This window comes from Rhinolophus sinicus, linkage group LG15 (assembly GCF_036562045.2).
Source record: "Rhinolophus sinicus isolate RSC01 linkage group LG15, ASM3656204v1, whole genome shotgun sequence".
Classification (NCBI taxonomy): domain Eukaryota; kingdom Metazoa; phylum Chordata; class Mammalia; order Chiroptera; family Rhinolophidae; genus Rhinolophus; species Rhinolophus sinicus.
In genome coordinates, this window is record NC_133764.1 from 5243948 (window position 1) to 5264691 (window position 20744).

Genomic DNA, 20744 nt, shown 5'->3' on the forward strand with positions numbered 1-20744 from the left:
AGGGATGATGATGGTCCCAGGGGCCAGAAGATGATTGGAGGATGACTAGAGGGAGATGATAATCCCACAGCCATCAACAGAAACAAAAAGAGGCCAGGGGTAGAAGCAAAGCCATACAATTCAAGCATCCATGACTGCTCCTTTGCTTCAAGTCCTGGTCCTTTCCAGGGGTTTACAGAAGCTGACAGGGCCAGAAAGTGTCTAAGAGCGGTACTAATACACGGCTGTAGAAACTGGAAAACTGACCATCACTGGTGGGCTAATCGGGGAAGGCTTCAAGAAGATGACACTTAAGCTGGCCCTTCAGGAGGAGATGCAGGAAAAGAGGCATAGCGGGGTGGGCAACAGGACAGGTCGCTGGATAAGTCCAAGGACAGGCACAGGGGCAAGACAGATCAACGTCGAGTTTCAAGCATGCATGACATCCACCTAGATTTTGAACCCCAACATCTAGGAAGCATTTTGGAGTCTCTCCTTTCTCACCCTTCTCTTCATCCCATCAACTGCAAAGGACTGCTTGTTCTTCCTCCACAGTGCGTTTCAAACCCATTTCTATTGACACCACCTAGTCCAGTGGTTCACAATGAGGGACATTCTGCCACCAGGGGACATGCCTGGAGAAATATTTGGTTGTTACAACTGTACTCTAGAGGGTAGAGGCCAGGGATGCTTCTAAAGGTCCCACGGTACAGAGGACAGCCCCCCACAACAAAGGATTTTCTGTCCCAAAATGTCAATAGTGCTGAAATAGAGAAACATGTGATCTAGTCCAAGCTACTGTATTTCCCTGAAAATAAGACCTAGCTGGACAATCAGCTCTAATGCGTCTTATGGAGCCAAAATTAATATAAGACCCGGTATTATATTACATTACACTATACTATATAAGACCTGGCCTTATATTATAGTAAAATAAGACCAGGTCTTGTGTTAATTTTTGCTCCAAAAGACGCATTAGAGCTGATTGTCCGGCTAGGTCTTATTTTCGTGGAAACACAGTATCAAGTTGAGGAGCTTGCCGTATGTTAGTCTAATGCAAGGAAGTGATCTGTAACTGCAAGTTTAGCCTGGTAGCAATGGGCAACGTGATTCCTACTGGCAGAGTTATGCAGAGAAACCATCTGAGAGGTTATAGCATTAATCCACTGTGAATAAGAGTAGTAAAAGTGGTAACTCAATAGATATAAGCGGTGTTTTGATGAGACAACTGTTAGGACTTGGTAACCGTGAAAGGAAGGAGGACAAACCAAAATAACTACAAACAAGAATAAAAGGTAAAGGGCTGCCCCTGGGTGATGTGGAGAATAACGTGAACAGAAATAAGGAACTAGGTGAAAAGGTAAGCTAGCTAGCGGCCTTAGGAAAATGTACTACTTTTGAGGAACCATGGGACATCCGGGTAGCAAGCACTGAAAGTAGACAAAACGTGAAACTGGAGCTCAGGAGAGACAGCAGAGAGGCTGCAAGCTCTGGAATCACACGCCTACTGCCCACGGCTGAGCCCTAGGGAACGGATGAGATCAACAAGGGACAGCAAGTGCAGGGGAAAGGGGGGATAAGACATCAGAACTTTACACTTGGGGGGAAAGGAAATAATGACAGACACAAAGAGTATCTGGAGGCAAGAATCAGGAGGACGAGGTGGTACCGATGTCAAATAAACACGTGAGGGGCCACAGGACGCAGGACTGGAAGACGCCACCACTGACGTCAACAAGTAAACGCTAGAGAAACCGGTGACTCTCCCAATGGTCACAAATTGGCTGGCGTGCCCTTCAATCCAGCTTTACCAGCAACATACTGATTATAGTCCCACCATGTGGACAAGGCCTGTCCCTAACACCTCGGCCAGGCACAGGCTTCTTGATATTTCCATTATTTTTTTGATTGGGTTCGATGACAATTTTCAAAGGTGACTGAAATCCATGGGCAGAGATTGTCAACCCAAACCAGAAGTGCCTGGACAGCAAGTATTTTGGTAAAGCGGTCCTTCCTTTAACTCAGTGGTCCGCACCTGTGCTGTGTATCCAAATCTCCCGGGGAAGACTTGCCTCCAGAAAACAGGATAGAGGTACTGGTTTAAGTAGATTGAAGAGCAAGGTCTGGGAGTGAGAATACAGGTTTGGATAAAGATTACAAGAAGACAAGCTGAAGACTGGCAGCTACAGGCAAACAGGAGGCTGATCAGAAGTTGCAGAGACACACACATGCAGGAGAAAAGCAGGCTTTACTTAGGCCAGAAGGCATGCACGGTCCCCTGTCCCTCCCTCTGCTCTCGAGGCGAGGTTGGCCCTGGCCCACACGTGGTCCTACAAGTCAGGACACAACAATGTCTCCTAAATACAGAACAGCAGCAGAAAAGCCCATGGACCCGGGAAAGCAATCTAAGACTGAACACTTATTATTTCAAAGGAAACATTCTGGAAGAAACTTTTAGCTCTCTAATTCTCTAATGATTTATGCCCCACAGGAAATGCCATAGTGACTCCAAGCTTTGCAAACAGAAGTCGGAGGTGCATATAAAAGGACGTCTGACCCACGTGAGATGGGAAAAGAACAGCCTCCATTTAGCCAGAGCTGCACACACTTAGCAACCGTCAAGAAAAGCACCATTTTTAGGGCGAACAAAACTCCTTTTAGGATACTCAAACAGTACCATTCTCTGAGTAGGCGTTTTCATTTTTTGCAGGTATCACACCATAAATCGAAAAAGCATCATGGATAGTCTGGTGTTCCACAATGAGACTCATCTGCACCACTCAGCAGCTCTCCAGACAGGCGAGGTGACTCCACGCATGCTGCCTTGGGTGCAGCAACACGCCAGGACTAGAAGAAAAGTCCGTAACACCCAGGCTACTTCTCAGTTGTGCCGGAAGAACGCTACCACCCAAGAAGAAAGGTTGATAGTGTCAATAGGAGAACCTGAGGGAAAAGAGACTGCAGGGTTTTCCCTCTCAAAACGAACAAGTAAATTGCTTCTAGCCATAGAGTAAATCAGTCAAAATAATTCCCGACTCTATTTTAAGGCTTTGAATCTTAAACCAAAAGTGGACTGTTATAAACAACACTGGTGGTTAAAAGAGCATAGAAAATCCTTTCTCAGTACATAATTAGAAGAGCTAGAGTCACCAAAATAAAAAACTACTTTAGATATCTCTAAATATCCAGATCAATATTTTGTATTGTGCTTTATAAACAAACAAGAAAAATCTGCTACTACTGTAGTGGACAGATAGCACCATAATCAAGTTGAAATAAAAATACTGCAAAAAGAAAAGTCGCTTTAAAATCAAAAAGGGCATGTAGTTACATGAAAGCCAAACTGTTAATTCAGAGGAGAAAGTATCTTTTGTTTGTTCTTGTTCATCTTAGAGCTTCAAAAACGAGGGACGAACAATACAGAAAGCACATCAAATTTTTGACTAATGTGGTCAACTGAGAAGTTGAGAAGAGATGGAAACTGGTTTGCAAAACACTGAGAAAAGGAAGAGGACAATGCCATAGGAAGACATAATAATGACTCAATTTACAAAATAGAAATACTGCCTAATTTAAAAATGTACAAATTGTGAATGGTAATATACATTAAAAAATGATAGGGGCTCTTTTTATAATTTCTATAGCAGAGGAAATTTGAATTTTGTAACACATTTCTAGAAAAGATCAAAAGCTCACAAAAAATGTATTTATACTTACTTCATCAAAGCAATTAATTTAAAGAAAGAGAAAGGCAGAGGATTGATTAATTGTACAAGTAAAATTGACCAAAGCAATATTCTCATACAGCGCTGCCCCAACTGTAATTAAACTTTCCATTGATTTCCTGGGAATCATTACACGGAATCATTTTGCAACACCAGGATCTCATTAAAAGTGAATGTAATATATTCTTTCATTAATAACACTTGAAATTATATTTTATTTGGTAATCTCATATTCTGTCCCTTTACAAATAAACATAAAATCAATGGTGTCAATGAAGCGTGACCCATCCAGTAGAGGCCCAGAGGCGCTGTTCTGAGTCTGGAGACCCAAGGAAGAGTAACCTGACCATCCGTACGTCGGCTCCTGGGTGGGTGTCCAGCCAGTGGCTCCAAGCAGCCCCGTGCAAAGATTCGGTAGCAGCCTGTGATGGTGCTCAGGGATGAGGTGGTCCTGACCACTAGGCCTAAGCTTTGCACAACTGTTCTGACCCGTAAGGCCTGACCTAAGACTGGCCAGGGCTGCCTTTTCCAGATCACACCATTGGCAGAATTCAAGAACTACGGCCTCTTGTCTGCGGCTTTCTCCAGGGTGAAGTTTGTACGTATGCTCTCTATAATTAAAAAACAAATTACTTTGAAATAGTCACAGTGAGGCACATCCTGACTGGCCTGGAAGAAAGCCAACAGCCCTGACGTGAACTGCCTATGAGGGCCACGTGGCAAAGAACTGTGGCGGCCCCCAGGAGCAGAGCAGTCCACAGCTGATGGCTTGGAAGGAAAACGGGGACCTCAGTGCCAGAGAGGCACAGAAATGAATGCTGCCAACAACCAGTGAGCCTGCAAGAGGACCCGGAGCCCCAAGTGAGAACCACAGCCCCAACCAACACACTGATTGCAGGCTGGTGAGGCCTCAAGCAGGGGACCCAGTCAGGCAGTGCCTGGACTTCTGACCTATAGAAACTGTGAAATAACTCTGTGTTGTTTTAAACTGCTAAATTTGTGGTAACTCGTTTTGCAGAAAGAAAACTAATACATAGTATAACAAGGGTGGTGTTTAAGGAAGGCTAGTCTACCAACAACACAGAGGACTGAGAGGAGGAAAAGGCGCGCAAGGAATCACGGATAGCCTACTGCACGGTGCTAGGTGGGGCGTGATGAGGGCCGGACGGATGGCAGTGGTGCAGAGGTGCAGGTAAGTGCTTTCATTACAGAATAAATGTGAGTGATTACAGCAAAGGAGCTAAGCATAACTGAGTCACTCAAAGAATAATCAAATCTTAAAAGGCCAAAGGAAACTTAGGGGCAACTAGTCTAATGTCTGTCCAGCTTTAAGAATCGCTTCCATAACATTTCTGATGGATGCTCTTTCTGAACCTGGTGACAGGAAGTTATTTCTCCCCGGACTACCCCTTCTGTATACAAGAGCTCTCACTGTTGGACAGTTCTCTCTCAAACCAAGTCACATCAACTTTCTTTGAAATACGTATCTACCTACAGATGTAATTTCTGTCTTCTCCAGCAACAGTGAATTAACTCTCTCTCTTAGCACAACCTTCAATCATGCAAATACAACAGTCCCCCAGTTTCTGCTTCTCCAAGAGAAGGGGCCCTAGTGAGCAACCACTCTTGCCTTCCACACCCGTCCAAGCAGAGTGTCACCTTTTAGAGACACACTAGTTTTTCACTGTGCCTGGCAAATAATAAGGGCTTAATAATTGGTAATCTTGGTGATTATTAAAATGCGGTTCCTAGAATTCTAGATGACACGTTTCTCTGGCCACTCACCACTCAGCTTACACTTAAAAGCAGTGCCTAAAGGAACTTTGAGAAACAACCAAACACTTCGTAAAAGCACCACACACCTCCGTCTTATCCTCTGTCTTATAATCTAAGTTACTCTTTGACACTTCAGAGAAGTGACTGGGAAGAGTTCTTTAATACATGTGGATTAAAAATGACAACAATATAAACAAAACTTACATTTGTGAAGGACTTCACAATGCCAGAGTGCTTTACATTTATTTAAACCTCAGAAACACTGCATTTCAAAACAGGTTGTGGATACCTCAGGGGAATGGGAAGAAAACGTGAGAACTTTCACTTAAATTTGACTTTTTAATTCTTTCTTTAAAAGCACACATTTTGCATATCTTAAAATGAATATAATACATTAGTGTAAGAGTACATGGATTTTCTTTACAAATACCTACACATTTTTGTGTTATGTATGACATTTACATACAATAGTATGAATATAAATATCCACATGTGCACTTACAATCTTTTTACTGATAAAGCACACGATTAACAAACTTTGGAGAACCCTGTTCTAAAATAAACAGCACGGCAAGCAATGGTAGGTATTAACATCTGATTTTATATGTGGAGATCCACGTGCAAATCTGTAGTAGTGAATTCAATCTAGGATCTAATCAAGAGTCACACAGTTTATGTACAATATTTGGCTCTGTTGTTTACAGATACTCTTTAACAAGTACGCCAAAGATGCGTTTTCAGAAGAAAATTCAACTAAATGAAGGGAAGCACACACACAAACACACAAGCACCTACATCTGATTACAAAATCACAAACCAGGCCGGTCAAGTTTTAACAACGCTGTACACCTGCATACAACTCACGACAATGTTTCCCACACCACAGGTTGTAAGGGGAATTACAGTGACACAGGGGAGGGAGCCTTGCTGCACGTCTGCGAGAGGGCCTTTATTTGGCACCCATAAACGGAGGCTTTGCAAGACTCGCAGTGTCAGTTCAGCTCCTCTCCTTAGCTCTAACGTCACAGTACACTTTCCAGAGCAGCAACGAGCCACTTGAAAGGTTTTGCCTTCTCCGATATTCAGGAGGTACTTTTGGGGAAGCAGCTTTATCAAGAATGAATTTTTTTTAAAAGTCTCCATACTTTGAGAACTATTGGTCTCTGAGTATAAGCATAATGGAGCATTTTATTTCCTTTTTGAGATCATCAATTAAAAACAACTATAAGGATTATATAAAAAAACTGGTCATCTACATGCTGCTTTTATCTCTTTTAATGCCTTACTGTTTTTTTTTCAGCACTGGCCCCAAAATAATTCAGTGAAAAAACAAAACTCTAATAAATCATGGGGATAATTATCAACTGATAAAAGATTTGACAGAAAGATTAAAACCACTGGCTAAATGAGTTTGAGATTCTCTATAGATTTTAAATTATCCTTGTGATCTATTATATCTCATTATCTTCGATAGTGGATACTATGCAATATTGTAATCTGAATCCTATAAACCTGAGATGCATTCTCTTTAAGGCTCTTTTGTGTACAAACCTGACAGAGAATAGGCAGTTAATTAATTGATGTGGTTTTGTTCATGTGTGTATCTGAGCAATGGGTAAGTTTTTGTTAGCTGATCTCCAAGTTCAAAATTATATAACTTAACGAAGAGGCAGGAATTAAGGTTTTTCTGATTTTCAAATAAGCATGTACTTTTTACTGCATAGCTGTACTTACGATTTCCGCCTCTCTCTTCATTTCTATTAACACCTTAAGCTTCAAATGTTTCAATCTCTAATTTGAGTTTTTAGGCTCCATGGCCTGGCAGCGCTCAGTAAACCTCATGACACAGTCATCTTACCAACACACATATCAAAGAAGGTGATAATTCTTATGCCTATTGTTACGTTCAGATGAAAAGTCAATTGATGAGAGACGGTATTTTTCCCTCAGCCACATTAAAGGATATCAATCAGAGGTAACTGATTACAAACCATAACCACTTCTGGTTAAAAGATAAGACTTTTTACAGAGATTTTTAATAACACAGCTGCAAAATTAAGAACTTATGGAGCCTTCTGTTTTACTCTTTCTTTTTCTTGTACAGTTAATGACCAGAGCTGGTCTGAAAAAAATCTTACGACCAAATTAACACTCATAATTTCAAATTTACTGAGTAACACTGTTATGAAAATGAAACATTTAAGCATGATTGCCAAGGCAATTCACCAGGAAGCATTTGGTTTGCATTTACAGTCAGCATTCAGAAAAGGGAAATAAAATCTCTATCAGATCTGTTTAAATAAATACATAAATAAAAGCTGTTTATATCTAAGTTAATTACGTATCATTGAGGGAGAGCCTAAGATTGTTCTCTCAACTAGTTTTTCCATTGCTTTTAAGCTTTTCTACTTTGTCATCCTAGTTTCAGTTTTTTTCCTTCTCAATAAACATTTCTTCTCAATATACTTAATAACCAACACTTTACATACAACCTTTGCAATTAGTTAAAAAAAAGTTTTCCATAAAACTGATGCCTGTCAAACTTTTAAGAAGCAGAAACACGTCTTTTGAAAGAAGAAATTGTCAGTTGGGCAGTTTTCACTAAAACATAGAAGCATTTTCTCAGTTCTATATCAAAATTGTGTCATTGTCCAGAGAGCAGATAATCTATGATAAACATTTAAAATAATAAAGAATTAAGATTACCCATTCATTTAAAGTATTGTTCCGATTTTGACAGCGTTTAGTGTTTATCTACATTTGATTGTTTTATACAACACATGTAACAAAACAGGTCAGTAACATGGACCTGCTCGCTCGTCCTTTGTATCTGGACCTAAATGCATACATATATTAATGCATCATTATTTTCTTTTTCACTGAGAATTTTCATTTACTCCTGGTAATTAAATAGTGATGCAATAATGTTGGCTATGGTATTATTCTAGGCATTCATGAGAATTTTCTAGCAGGAAAAATCTTTTAGAAATACTTTTAAGATGACCGACAACTGGAAGAATTCCCTGAGTGGTGTTGATCCCTTTAAGTAAAACTGAAAAATCAATAATCATTTGCCAACCCTAATAGGTGATTCATTGATAACATTTATGTTCGCTACTTATCTGAAAGGGAAAAAAGGTCTCTTGGGGACTAGATCATTTGGAATAAGGCAAAGTCAAGTCTTTGAGGATCCCTCTGAGCTTCAAGGGGTACAGATTTCACAAATTCAATAAACTTTTAGAGAAACACAGTAGGGCCATTTCAACCCCCCATAGGTATGCCGAGTACAAAATAGATTAAAAACTTTGGGACAGAATGACAACAGGTGAAAGCAACACTGTAAAAGCAGAGAGAGGAACTACAAAGCCCAGCAGTCAGTCTAAAGTCATCTCAAATAAGGTCATTTGATTGAATGTCCTTTCGTTATAACGTTGATGAGAAAAAAAAAAAATTGATTCCCAGCAGGAGTCACTGACCGTGAAGTCTGCTCATTTTCCTCCTGTCTGCATGGTTTTCCCCAGGGACTCGTTTCCCCCCACATGCCAAAGCTGTGCACGGGTGAACTGGCGTATGTAACGTGTCCCAGTCTGAGTGAGGGTGGCTGTGGGTGTGGGTGCGCCCTGTGACAGAAGGGCGTCCTGTCCAGAGTGGGTGCACACTTTGTGCCCTGAGCTGCTGGGATAGACTTCGTGACCCTCAACTGGAATAAGTAGGTTGGAAAATAATTATCTTACTTGTTTTTGTTAAAATTTTATTTTACTTCAATTAATATTAGTATATCTAGTATGCATGCTTAAATGTATGTATAGCTCACATTTATTTCAATGTTTAATATTTAGAAGTGCTTTGGGCTTTCATTTAGAAGTCTGATGGTTTTTGTGACCAGAAATAGGCTGTAGGAACTGAACTCTTGTTTATATCAATCAGCCTAGGGTAAAATTGGTTTCGTTATGTCATTTGGCTTGAAGTCACAATTTCCAAGAACTTATCGATGACATTAAGTGAGGACTTCCTAAAATTGATTCTTTGTAATTAAAAGGCTAATCTGTTCAAAATTCTGCAAATGGTGGCAAGAGTTCATTTTAGTGTTTTTTTTCCATTGAGCGCCTATGTTTTGAGCACCTATTATGTGCAAGGCATGAGCTAGGCAATGGGAATGCAGCAGTCACCCAGAGAGAGATGGTCCCTGCCCGCTTGGAGCTCACACACTGGTGAGGACCCAGAGAAGCCAACAGGCACGGCAGCACCATGTATGGGCGCTTCTGTGGGGAAGTCATGCATGCTGGGAAGAGCATGAAGGGCTTTCTAACCTACTGGGCTGTCCAGCCTGATGTCCAACTTTCAGACTAAGGCTAAGCAGGAGCGTGAGGTGGAAGTAAGTGTTGGAGGCAGAAGGCAGGGCAAGCACAAAGCCACAGGGAGAGTGGGTGCTCCACATAATCCTTCTCTCCCCTCCGGATAAAACATCAGTGTATATACAGGTAAAGACACACCCTTGCGTTTTTTTTTTTTTTTTACAAAATACTGATATGTTCAAGTCCGTCTTCTCACTCTTAACTCCAAATTCACTACCCCCCTTCTTATGATATAAAAAAATGAAGCTATTGAGTAAAAATGTTTAATAGTTAATCTGTTAATACTTAAACAGATAACCTTCCGTGTTTACCCAAAAATAAGACCTAGCCGGACCATCAGCTCTAATGCGTCTTTTGGAGCAAAAATTAATATAAGACCCGGTATAATACAATATAAAATAAATATAATGTTAATACTATACTATTATACCGGGTCATATTAATTTTTGCTCCACAAGATGCATTAGAGCTGGTGGTCTGGCTAGATCTCATTTTCGGGGAAACACGGTTGTAACATTCTTTTAAAATTCTCCATGTTTCATGCCTTGATCTTAATAAATGAGATGCTACCATACTATGGTTTGAACTGGAAACCAAGCTCTTGATAACATCCCAAGCGATAATTAGGCACCTGGGCGCATCGGACCTGCAGGGTTGAGAAGAATCATTTGGTCCCCTCTAGAGAGGCAGGTAACATACTCTCCACAGATGGGGAGGATCTGCTTGGACTTGCAGAATCTCAGAGGACTCCCAGGTGTCACGCTGATGAAGGCAGCTACTGATGGGAGGTTGGGGGGACAGGAAACAGGTAGAGGAGAGAAAAGGCAATGACAGGTGAGGATTCAGATCAGTGCAGTCGCAGGAAGTTGTGCGGTTCCCAGTTAATGAGAACTCAACCTCTACTTGTCTTAGAAATGGGAAGCAGTATAGTCTCCTGGGAGAGAAGAGGGGGTAGGGGAGGGCGCTGAATGAGTTCTCCAGATAAGAAAAGTTTCTCAAAGTATGTCCTGGGGACCATTCGTAACAGGTCCATCTATTAAAATATAGATTCCTAGGCCCCACCCCAGACCTAGAGTGAAGGAGTTTATGGAGAAGAGGCCCAGAAATTTGCATCATAACAAGTACTCCAAGCTTCTCAGGTGGCAAATAAAGTTTTAGAGCCATTGAAGAGAGTGAAGTTCTATGGGTTGACGGTGGAAATTGTGGTGAAGAAGAAAACTGAGCAAGATGCCAAAGGACTCAGTGGCTGCTGGAGTGGAACAAGGACATCAAGGAAAGTTTCATGGTGTCACTTGGCTCATTTCCTTATTCAGCTCAAGTTTCACCATCACCCTAAACCTTTTCAGTGCAGATGTACACTTGGGCTAGCTGGCTTTCCTCTGTGGCACAGGCCCGTACTAACAACTCCCCAACACAAACTTAGGATTCTCAAAATGCAGGTGTCATAATCAAGGTGATAGAAAAACTGCTGACAGATCAGTACACATCTACAATCACTACAGGAAAAGTAAGCGTTGAGTTGGCAAATGAGTCTTATTTAAATACTCTGCATATGAAGTGCATGTGTGAGGCTACAGTCCCAGAGCAGACGAAGGGGTGGTGTTTTATTTTCGCTGGAAAACTGGGGAGTGGGCAGCCTCACATCCACTTCCTAGATGGGGATACACTGTGTAATGAGATAGCCCAGTGGGTGTTACGAGGACACAGAGAGGTTGGCTACTGACAGAGTTGACTAGGCTGGATGCTAGATGCTTCAGCTTTTAAAATGACAGAGGTGAGAATGATGCCGTATGTTACAACCTCCCTTGCAGCTAGAGGCAGCCATGTTGTACTCTACTGGCCAAAGAAATATAAGAAGTTCCTATCAAGAGCTTCCCTTCCCAAATAAAAGGCCAAGTCTTGTAAGGAGGTTTCTGCCTTTCCACATCATCCCCCTTCTTCACTCTTCCTGCCTGGAATACAACATGATGATGGGGGAGGCAGCCATCTTGCGGGCTTGAGAACAAAAGCCACAAGCTTACAATGACAGAGCAAAAGGAAAGAACTAGTTATGCTGACAACATCCTTTAGCACTAGCTCTTCCCTCTTAATTTCAGACTCCCTGATACAAGAGAAAAATAAACGCTTTATTTGTTTAAATCACTGTGCTTCAAGTTTTCAGTTATACGCAGCTGAGCCCACTCTCACCTCACTGTTTTTTCTCTTCTCTAAAGTTGTCAATATTTTTTGAGATGATCATCCTTATGAAATTTCTCCTTATATTCCTCTTGTATCTACCACAGCACTTTACACTTACAGTCAATTCAATGAACATCAAACTGAATTTAAAACAATGATATCATCAGAAAACAGAATAGCTTAGATAAATGTATATTTCATCTAAATTAGAACTGGCTAAAGCATCTACATGGCCCACCCCCACCAGAAACCAACTGAAATGGAGAAATAAAGATCAGAGAAAAACCTACATCAGCAGTAAATTAAGTTGAGGATACTATAATCCTCAAGAAATGCTTGTCAAATACAGTACAGATGACACTAAATTGAAGATAGTTGCTGAGAGCTGACTTACTACTTTCATTATTTGAATAGCAAAAAATTAGACTACCTAAATATCAACTAAGAAGGAAATGGATAAACATGGGAAACACAGGCGATCTGACAGTGCCCATTATTGCTTCCTGATGTGGAGAGGTGAAGAACAAGGAGCTGAGGCCAAGATGGACCATGGATGAGATGGGCCCACGCTCTGAAAAGTGCCTTTACCATCACAGCAGGAGTGTTCAGACACAGCTGCATCACAGGTAGAGGGAGAGAGAAGCGGTCACACCAGAAAGAGAACATCATTCTGAGAAACGTACAAACGTTTCTGTGTACCCTAGTCCTGTGTAGGAAGCTACCAACTAACACTGCGTCCTGGCCCAGCAGGGTGTTCTTTCAGCTCAGAAGGAAGTAGCACCAGAGAAAAGGCTGGGCACAGACACAGTGTATTCTGGGAGCAGAGGCAGACTACACTAAAAACCAGACTCGGAAAGCAGGACTCTGGCACTGCATGGTTTCAAAACCACAGTGAAAATATCCTGTAGAGAAAAAGTTTCCCTGCTGGTAGTTCTCTCCGCATCTCCTTCAGGCCACAGGAATGTTACTCCAGTAATGTAAACTGACGGCCTCCATCCTTTGGCTTAAATCGCAAGAGGAGAAGTCCAATGTCAAGTTAAACTCAGGTGATGAAGAAAAATCCAACCATGGATTCAGTCCATCAATACATAATAAGCACTTACTATGTGCCAGGCATGAGGAACATAACAATGCAAACAGACAACACGCCCTGTCCTCACAGAGTTTACATTCTTTTGGGGGATTTACTACTGTCTGGAATACTCTTGTCTTCATCCAGGAATGGATAAAGATGAAGAGACGTAAAGTGATTCAACGTAGGACATAAAGATTCTACAACATAAAAGAAAAAAAATGGCCAAAAAAAGGAGGTTGAATGTTTTTATGAAAAAGATGCACAACAGAACTAGTAGACTGTAAGATCCTTGTAAACCGTAAGATCCTTGCGGCAGGGGCTCACACTAACACCATTCATCCCACTCACCATACTCACCCCATTCTATCCACGCCAGTTGGAACATAATAGGGACTCAAGGAATAGCAGGTGAATGAGTAGAATAAATAGGAAAAAATAAAACAAAACAAATCCATGAAACAGAAAAAGTGGGTTAAGAAAAGTATACAGAAGTAAATACTACTATAGTAGAACGTTAAAAGTCTTACTCTTTACGAGGATCTTATAGCCTACTAGTTGTGTTGCGCATCTTTTTCATAAATATAGTCAACCTCTTTTTTTACTCTGCCACTTTTTTTCTTTTATGTTGTAGAATCTTTATAATGAGAATAAAAAGTAGACAGCATAAAATCAAATCAGAGCTGTATATAATACATCTCCAAGGATCCTTTGGAATGAAGCAAAAAATTATAGTGAGGAAAGCAGATGGAGAGAGGATAATAGAGAGGCAATTACACCGTAAAATGAAATAATTGCTATAAATATGAAAAAGGATATAACCGGATCATTATTTGATTGGCTCCCTGAAAAACTCAAGAAAATCAACTCAAAAAAGTATTTTTCAAAATGCCTCAAAATTAATTTATCAGTAAATGTATATAATCTATTTAAAGACAACCATAAAATTTGAGAGGCATAAAAGAAGACTTGGATAAATGAAGATAATGAATATGGTAAAGATCTCAATTCATCCCCAAATTAATCTATAAACGTGTTGAAATACCAATTAAAGTACTAATAGAATTTGGGGAGCAAAGGGGATTGAGGTTTGTCCAGGGATAGAGTTTCACAAATTCTTAAATTTATGAGTATGACATTCAACACTGGTTAATGATTTATTAAAAACTGGGTATATCTCCACCTTATACCATTTTCTATAAGTGAAAAATTTTAATGTAAAATATAAAATTATAAAAACATAGGATAAAAACATAAATAAATATTTATGAAACTTTTGTGTGGGAGAGAGAGCCTAAGCATGATACAAAAGCCAGAAACCGCAAGAAAAAAATATTGATAGATTTGATTACATAAAATTAACATTTGCACATCAAAATAACAATGAAAACAAGAAGCAAACAACATATGAGGTATAAGACATTTACAATAGGTATAAACAATGGATTCAAATCTTTACTGTATAAAGAACTTATACAAACGATAAAGACAAACACTGAAGAAAGGATAGACAGGCCATTCACAAAAGAAATACAAACTGCCAATCAACACATGGAAAATACACTTCACAGCAGTTTTAAATACAGATTTAAAAACTCAAGTGCCATATTTCACCCATCAAATTGGTAGCTATTTAGTAAAATATACTATCACCTAGCATTCATTGGTGAAGGTAGGATGAGTTAGTTACTCTGTGACATCATAAACAGGTAAAACCTTTTTCAAGGGAGATCTGTCAGTGAAAATTGAAAGCTTTAAGGGTATGTACACCTTATGATACAGCAATGCCACTTGTGTGCACTTATCCTGAAAATCACCATAGATTTAACTTTGAAGATATTAATTACAGTACTACTTCTAATAATAATAGAAAACTGAAAACAATCTAAATGGAAGAGTGGTAAATAAATTATGCAATGGCATTCTATAAATATGCAATGGCATTCTATATATCCATTAAAAACAAGGTGTATTTCTAAGGATCTTTCAGAAATAAGTGTACAAGAACATGTGTATGATGATATTAAAAAAATCACTGTTTTTAATAGTAAAAAACTAGAGACTATCTAAATGTTAATTAATAAGAAAATGGTTCAGTAAATTCAATGTATACACACTATGGAATACTAGCCAAACTTAAAAAAAAGGAGGTCGTTTTAATTACATTGATGAGGAAGCATGCCTATTTAGGGCAGAAAGGAAATAACTGAACAAAATGTGTATTATGACCCCATTTTTATAACACAAACACAACAGAAACTATATATGCATTAATATAATATAATATAATATAATATAATATAATATAATATAATATCCTTTCTTGAACCTTTACTATGTGCTAGGTTTGGTACTAAATTATTTCTCTGTATTGTCTCACATAATTTTCACGGTAATCCTATGAGGTAGGATTATCCCTATTTTACAGATAAAGAAACTGAGGCTTAGAGATTTGAAAAAATGTGCCCATTATCACAAAGTAATACATGATAGACCAGTGACTCCAACCCTGCCAGTCTGACTCCAGAGGTTGTGCTATTAATATTGACATTACAACACAGACTGCTTAGAAAAAGATTGAAAGATTGCAAAAGATTGGTTATTGAATGGCCTGGAGGAGCCTTTTTGCATAGTATGTGTTTTTGTCTTAAGAAAACACTATTTTTAAAACTTAAAAAAGTCACCAAAAACAGAGTAAACGTATGAACACAAGATATGCACAGAATAATTTTTAAAAATTACAGAATGTATTTATGTTATTAACATTTGTTTAAAAAGCAAAAATATATGAATGGGATGTATAGAAAAAACCTCTAGAATACATCAAAATCATCAGAATGGTTACTATCTTGAGAGAGTGAAATTATACGGGGATCCCAATCTTCTCATTTTTTATCTGTATTTTCCATTTTTCTAAAATAAACACTTAATAGTAAAAATACCACTTTAACATTTAATAAGCATGAAATTATTAAGGTAATTATTTCAAAATGTAAATTAAAATTCAAGAAATTACAACTCTACTCAATATTTTTATGAAAATGTGGAAAATCTCATATATTATCTGATAGCTGAAGACTGCAGAACGCTTAAAACTATACAAGCAATCTAAAATAAAATAGCATCCTCTATTCCTGTTTTTTTTCTTTTAATAAAAAGCAACATTCTAGGCCCCGGGGGGATATACATTGATAGACTGTAGTTTATATCAGTTCCATCAAGAGCGTAACAATCTATTTTAGTGTTCTGGTCTCAGAAAATGTGTTGTAGCTTTTCAGCACAGATGTTATTCAGGAAAAAAATTCTGCTTTTTATTGACCAATATTAAGTATAAATTCAGTTGAGTCACCAAAGCCTCTTATGATCTTAATCCAAATAAAATTTCTTTACCCCAGTGTGGTCCTTGCAACAAACTACAAAACACATTGTAAATAGCTCAGTTGGCAAGCAAAACTCAGGGGAGACATATCATTATTTCTTTATAAACTCAGTCTTACTTCCTTTCATAGAAGAAAAATCTTTAAATGGCATTAGCACCAGCAAACATTTGGCCCAGATCCTGGCATAAAACGCCAAGGCGTCAAGCTGCTGCGACCCTACTGTCCTACAAATGACCACTACACAGCCCTTCACTTTTTCTACAGTTAATTTTCCTCAGTATATTACAGCTATAAACAAAAAGAGGCCAAGAAAGAAAGGCTACTTCTATAAAAGTGATTGCTGACTTCCAGATATTTCTGCCACGGCTATCATTAGCTATGAATGAATTGCCCAAGATGTTAAAGAGTCCAAAATAAATCAATTGATAAAGAAAAAAAATCCTGCTGACTCCAAGACATGTGTAAATTCAAGTAATAAACTAAATAGGGAGGGAAAAGGTCAAGTAAGAGGATAGGGGTCACCCAAAGGGTGCTGCCTCTTTAAATGGAATAAGCAGAAGGAAATGACTTTAATTCAATTAGTTCATCCAGAAACCTGGGGCATGGAATATATAAAATGATACTAGGAGAAATTTACCGTCCTGGGACTTTTCCGTCTCTGGCTCCAGGAGAGGCTGCTGCTCCCTTTCTTCTCTGTGCATCTTGCTTTTACATAGCTCTCTTGTGTGGTCCAGATCCTGCCCAGCTGGCTTTCCTTCTGCCCAGCAGGGAGGGCTGCTCTGGCTCTCACTAGGTGAGCTCTCCCACATCCAGCCAGACCACTGGGCCTGGGACCGCATTCTGCCTGCACAACACCTACTTCACTTTCTCAGAAGGGTGGTCTAGGACCACCTAGCATCAGATCATCTGCTATTCTTGTCAAAAACGCAGATCTCTGGGTCCTGACAGCAGCCAGCACGCACCATTTGAACACGCACGCCCTGTATACTCCTTTGCACACTGACATATGGGGGAACCAACGAGTTGATGTGCACCATACAGCACAGTCTGTACTAGTAAATGAGTAATTTAATCATTGCTTTAGACTTCTGACACCATGTTTTAAATATAAAAACCTACATCAGGAATGCTATTCAGATATACAACAGTATAAGGTATATAAAAGGGAAAACAACACAACAATAGCAAGTATGAAGGAAAGGAAGATGTGGCAAAAAACCAAAACAAAACAAACAACAAAAAACCCCTAAACTAATGATCATACTTTCCTCTTTGTTCCTAAAGAAATAAGTGTTATGAGAATAAACTTTAAGGAATTATTTTAAATTAATTAAAGTAGCTCTTTTAAGACTCCAAGGAGAGGAAACATTGATGATTATTTCCTGATTTGGCCGTCAGTCAGCACTGACTTCCTAACTGTCAAATAAAATAACTTTCTAGCCAGGCATCTTAGTAGAGCTCTAGCATCTGAAAGTGTTGCTCACTTCCTTTATGAACCATGTCTTCTCTTCCAGCTTCTGTGACGAAGGCCTCCCCTGTCTTCCTTTCTCTGTCTATGTATTTCCTTGCAGACTCCATTACACACTTAACCCAATCCTTAATAGGGGATGTATCCCAAAGTCCTGTCCTTGGCCCCTTCTCCACGCTGACCCTTGGTAACCGCGATCGCTAGCACGGCTCAGGGCCAACCCCATGCTGAGGACCTCTTGCTCTGCCAGCCCAGTGTTCTATCTGGGCTCCTGTCCTTCCCAGCCCGCTGCCCACTGGCCTTCTTCACTGGATATGCCAGTGGCAACTCAAATTCCATGCGTCCAAAACTGATCTCATCACCATCCCCACAAGTTTCTTCCTTTATTGTTCACATTCTTAAATCTCAACACCACCACTAATCCAGTCTTCATATGAGAAGGCTGGAAGTTTTCCTAGAGCAGGGGCAACAAACTCAAATGCCTGTGGGAGCACCCAGGTGACAAATTTATTTTTTATTTAAGAAACAAGTATATAGCTATTAACAAAGTCATTTCTATATAGTCTGCAAATGTTACCTTATTTAATATTAAGAACAACCCTCTGAAGCAGGTATTATTATTATTATTATCCCTAGTTTACAGATGGGTAAACTGAGGCACAGGGAGATTATGGAACTTGCTCAAGGTCACTCAGTTAGTAAGAGCCCGGATTTGAATGCAGGGACGCTGGGCCAGGGCTCACCACACTATGCCCTCTCTCAGAGGACTGGGCAGAGTGTAGGATAATAGGGAGCATAGAGCCCCGAGAACCAGAGATTGCTTGCTTCTTCTGTCAGTGGTCACGCTCTTTGCCAACTCCAGGTCCGAAACCTTTTGTTTTACGTCTCCTCAGTACTCTACCACATCTACCGTTCTGTTAACTCTGTTTCCTTACTATTCCTCTATCTCTGTCCCCCTCCATCTCTCCTTTCCCTCCACAGCCTTAGTTCAGCTCCAAGTCATTTCTCAATTGGCTACCACTGGCTTCTTTGCCAATATCCTTGCCTCTGTCTACTCCATGTTCTATAGCTGGGATCAGCAAACTTTTTCTATAAAGGGTCAGACAGAAAATATTCAGGCTTTCTAGGCTATAAGTTTTCTGTCATAATTACTCAACTCTGCAAATGTAGCATGATATCAGTACAGAACAAATGGGCATGGCTATGTTGCTTGAAACTTTATTTACAAAAACAGGTGACCCTTGAGCAATAGTACTACCACCGCAGTCTTCTTAATCAATCCTACTCCTTATGTTGAAATACATCTACATGGTCCCCAAACCTTAGAGAATATAACAAAAATACTAAAGTACAAAAAAAAAACAACAACCCACAAATGAATGCTTTTACAACTATAGGATGGTAAAAATCTTTCTACGCATAAAAAACCCTAATTAATTTGAATACATAAAAGTTAAAAATTTTAGCAGGGCAAAATGAAACAAAACAACAAAATATCACAACTAAAGGGAAAAAGTAAATGTAAAAAAAATTTTTAAAAATAAATATGATGGATGAAATGGTAATTTACAGAGTTCTAAAGAATCAATAAGAAATGATGACGGATACAGGAGAGAAATAACAGAAGGAAAACTACAAATGATCAAAATATAGAAAAAGATGCTCAACTCCACCAAAACTCAAAAAACAAAAACGAACAGACACAAAAATCTTTTGAGTTATCAAACAGCAAAACTGGTGAAGACTGCTAATGCACAAGCACAGGACAGGAAGGAATCAGATTTCCGTATGCTATTGGAGGGAATATAAATTACACTCTTTTTTAGGAACAAGCTAGTCAATCTATCAAAACTAGCATGTGCAAAGCTAGTGATTACATTTCTAAACACTTATCCTACAGACAGACTCAGATAAGTATACAATGACTTATGTAGATAAAAGTTAGCCACAGAGTTGCTTTTAATAGCAAAAAACTGGAAATACCCTAAATGTTTACCTGCAGAGGATGAGTTAAGTAAATAATGGCAGTTCATATACTGGAGTATTATGCAGTGAGGTAAATATTGTCAGTGAAGGCTATACTGCTAAGAGAAAACGGCAAGTTGCAGAACTTAAAATGTAAAACCCTACCTTTATTTTTATATCTGCATATTTTTACATATAGAGAAGGCTACATTTCAAGCAGGGGTTTTATCTAGGATGAACGGAAAGGATCCTTTGTCAGTTTAAGATATATGCTTCTGTATTATTTGGATTTCTTTTTCTTACAGTAAGTTTACATGAATTTAGTAGTATTTAAAAGCAACTTGAAAGATAAATAAGACAAAGAACCTTCCAGGACTTTCTGCTGCTGGGGTGTAACAGCTAAATTCTTCAGCATGAAATATGCGTACACGCCAACATGACAAAATGGTCCTGCCTGACCTCCACCTCCACCAAGTGTCTCTCCTGCGTAACACTGAAGGCATCCGGCATTAATTACTGAGGCACACGGCCGTATTCTGAATACACCAGCTGGTGTGCCTTGGCATACAATCCTGGCCTTTGCTGCCTGGTAAATACCCCTTCACTTCACCGTCCTCCACAGGCAGAAACAATACTTCCTCTCTGGGTCCCCACTCTGCCTTCTGCACACATCTCTTATAATACCTACTGGTGGATACAGCAATAGTCCTACTAATAACAGCTAATTAAATGACTACTAGGTGATGGGCACACAGGTGTCTTATGCGCATTATCTCATTCAACCCTCACAATGAAGCTATGAAGTAAGTACTGCTGTCTCTGTTTTACAGGAAAAGAAACTAAGGC

At 39.4% G+C, this 20744-nt stretch overlaps 1 protein-coding gene across 1 annotated transcript in view; it reads right to left on the bottom strand.

Moving 5' to 3' along the window:
• COX10 (cytochrome c oxidase assembly factor heme A:farnesyltransferase COX10) overlaps positions 1 to 20744 on the bottom strand; it is a 125471-nt gene that overhangs the window by 94890 nt on the left and 9837 nt on the right. The gene's annotated exons all lie outside the window — the stretch shown is intronic.